We start from the raw sequence: 3,324 nt of genomic DNA, 5'->3' as shown, positions 1-3,324 counted from the left end.
GCATCGCAGCCGACGGCGCCGCTAATATAAGCGTGTTTTCTTCTTCGTGTACAATTATTGCGAAGAGCGTTAACAACGGTAAGAAAATATTGCGGCTTGTGAGCGACGGTAATTCATTCCGAAGCGCCGTCCGTTTTAGCTTTGAAGTGAGCCGGAAAAGGCCTAGCGACGATATCGACGCCATCGAGCGATCAGCGGCGGTGAGGCTGCCGCACAAATGTGTCCCGGTCTCATCCTCTCTACGGCAAGGAAATCTCGCCGTTCGCGAGGAAAACCGCCGTCGAACGGTGGCCCGCGAATGGCAAACGGCATGCGGCGAGTTACCGTGCCGGTAACGGGGACGTGGACTCAGCCCTTCTCGGCTACCCGCTGTTGCTGCGGTGCCGGCCAGTGTCCATGCGAAGCGTGCCTCTATAGACCCTGTGTTGAGTAGAACTTTTTGCTGCGCAAGTTGGTTGACATCTGAGGAAAGCATGGTTGCGCGAACAGGAAAAGAAAGACTTGGAAAGAAAAGTAGGAAACGACAGGTTAGGCGCTGCGCCTAACCGTCGTTTCCTACTTTTCCAAGTCTTTATTTTCCTGTTCGCGCAACCGTGCTTTCCTCAGACCCTGTGTTGCGCGCTCGTCTAGAAAGGCCAACACTGTCGCACTCTGTTCACGCAGCTAATCAGACCGCGAAGCACGACTGTGTTGGAACGCGAGCGATTTGGCACTTGCGTAGCGGGCTGTAATTACAGATTCGCAAGGGCGCACAAACGAGCAACACGACGAGGAAGAGCAGAAAGCGCGCCTACCGGCTACCAGACAAACCGGAAGTCGTTGGTTCTTGTTCGACCAATGGGCATCGTCACCGACACTGACATCACCAGATTCTTCCTGCTGACGTCGTGACGACCGCTGGGGATTCCGGAAAGGCCACGAGAGGAGGACGGCATTGATTTTTAGGGGCGAAGCTCCTTAGGGTGTGGGTCTGTCCCTCCTCTGTAGTAGTAGTAGTCGTCGTAGTAGGTAGCCACGTCTACTTTTATGAGAAAAAAAAAATTCCGAGAGTTGTGGCTGTAGCGGAATCGAACCAGGGACCCCTCGCTTCTGAGCGCGTGGCGCTAACCACTACGCCACGAAGCTTTTTTTTTTTTTTTGCAACCTTGCAACTTCTTTAATTCACCCTAGCTACAAAAACACTGCTCACTGGGGCTTGCTCGTTGTTCCACTCATACAGCACGTTACAGGAGAGAAAAAAAATTTAACAAAAATGGAATAAGCAGGGACTCTGGCTCCGTTTCGAAACTTCCAGCTTAGTGTTCCTTGAGGTCCCGAATTTTCTTCTTGTGCCTGTCAATCTCGTCCTGGTGCTGCTTGATAAGTTTCTCGTGTTGCTTGATTTCATCTTCAATGTGCTCCTTCAGCACCTCAATTTGGTGAGCTTGCAGTTTGCGGAAGTACTCTTCCTCCCGAGCCGCCTCCATCTTGCCAAAAGCTCCGCCAGCTTCACGGACGCTGCCACCACCGCCGCCGCCCTTTCCAGAGCCACTGCCCCATTCGCCGGACTGCGAAATCTAAAACCGTGCTTCGCTTAAACACTGCAGAAACCTGAAGTTACTCAGGGCCCGGCTACACTGTCTCAACGCCATTTTGCCTGTGAATCTGTGACTACGCCACGAAGCGCACATGGACAGACGCACCACGATGGCAATAAATACCGAACATTAACGAAAGACTGCGCTTTTCTAACGCGTTTGTGCTAGCGCGTTACGGCCCGTGCAAGAAGCTGGTGTAAGACGCTGTGGCCTCTCCGCCTTACCCCCGTATTCATGAACGCTGATGGCGTCGGCAAACGCGGTTTACGTTCCGGCATGTGTAAACGGCTGCGTAAGACGCTGTGGCCTCTTCCCCTTAGAGTACTCCACGTTTCTAACGAGTTTGTGATAGCGTCCCCTTAAGCGGCAGATGGTGCAATTATAATGAAGGGCGCTGTTATAAAATAGGAATGACGTCACATATGGCGCGTGTCATTGGTGGAAGTCAATCGTTCGATTTAGTGCGGCGAAACTGGGCGAATTACACGGAAGATTCACGGTTTACCGATGATTCCCTCCGAAGCTTCGCCCACTCATCATCATTCACCCCGTGGATATGCGGTGTTATTTTTTTATTTTGTGGCGCTTCCGCGGCGCGTAGCGCTGCAGCGTTTGGCATCGTTTATCGTGACGACATTCTGAACTCGATGCGCGTGTTTACTTGAAATGTTCAAAAAATATCTGAGGTGGTTTAGGGTCCCTTTACGGAAGCACTTCTTTCTAGGAGAAAAGTGCTACCAGAATTTTGCTGGGGAAAAAAGTAAGTTCTCTAAAGTAACGTTATAATACTAATCTTTTCTTTTTTTTTTCTGGCTGTCAACTATTTGCGCACGACACTGAGTTTATGCATGCACGACGGGGATGAGTTCTGATGTTTTTTTCTTAGTTAAATTTTTCGCTTTTCTTCCCAAGCAAACCATTGGCATAGTAATCCACGGGCGAACATTTCTTATTATCTTTACTTTTGTTGGTACGAAGTCCTGAAGGCCTCGCAGTACTAGGTTCTTGAAAAAACACCAAAGGGCGTCAACAGTACAAGTGCCAGACTCAGAAAGCGTGGTAAATCGAGAAAGTCAAGTGTGTCTTGTATTTCTACGTCATTAGCACTACTCGCTCTTCCCGCTTTGTTTTTGTCACTTCGTTCAGTTTAACGCCCGTACACACCAATTTGTGGTCTGATATTTCATCAACCACATCGATACCCCACACACGACGTAACATGCCACTGTTAACGAAAAAAAAAGATCTAGCGTTGAGGCAGTAGTGTTCTGGATGCGGGTGGGTAGTTTAACCAGTTGGGTTAAATCATGATAAAGGATTATATCAACTAAGCGTTCAGCTTAATTTGTAGACGGTATAGGGAAATCCGTATCCCATGTGACTGAAGGGACATTGAAATCACCGCCGAGTATTATGTTGCTGAAGTAGCCATGGACGGCGCAAAGAAATTCATTAAGCTTATCAAAGAATGTTTCATCTGTGCCTGGGGGCGGTATAAACCGCCGACTATGAACTTCAATCCACCTAAGTCTACCCTCACGATAACACATTCGAGATCTGGTATATCGGCCAGTCTTTCAACGTTTATGGTTTTCTTAAAAAAATATTGCTAGTCCGCGACCTCGAGATCCTTGCGGTAGAGTCGGTATCCCTGGGGCGTGATTTCGTCATCGCCAACCTCGGTGTGAAGCCAGGTTTCAGTTATTTAGACCTCGATGATCTAAATAAATGTTTTTTTTTCTCTCTC

General features: G+C 48.9%; 1 pseudogene; it reads right to left on the bottom strand.

The window, feature by feature from the left end:
* Positions 1-1,242: 1,242 nt before the first annotated feature.
* Positions 1,243-1,642, bottom strand: LOC119443784 (ATPase inhibitor A, mitochondrial-like; annotated as a pseudogene).
* Between the last annotated feature and the right edge of the window lie 1,682 nt (positions 1,643-3,324).

Source organism: Dermacentor silvarum, chromosome 3 (genome assembly GCF_013339745.2).
Source record: "Dermacentor silvarum isolate Dsil-2018 chromosome 3, BIME_Dsil_1.4, whole genome shotgun sequence".
Taxonomy (NCBI): domain Eukaryota; kingdom Metazoa; phylum Arthropoda; class Arachnida; order Ixodida; family Ixodidae; genus Dermacentor; species Dermacentor silvarum.
This window is presented reverse-complemented; position numbering and strand designations above follow the sequence as displayed.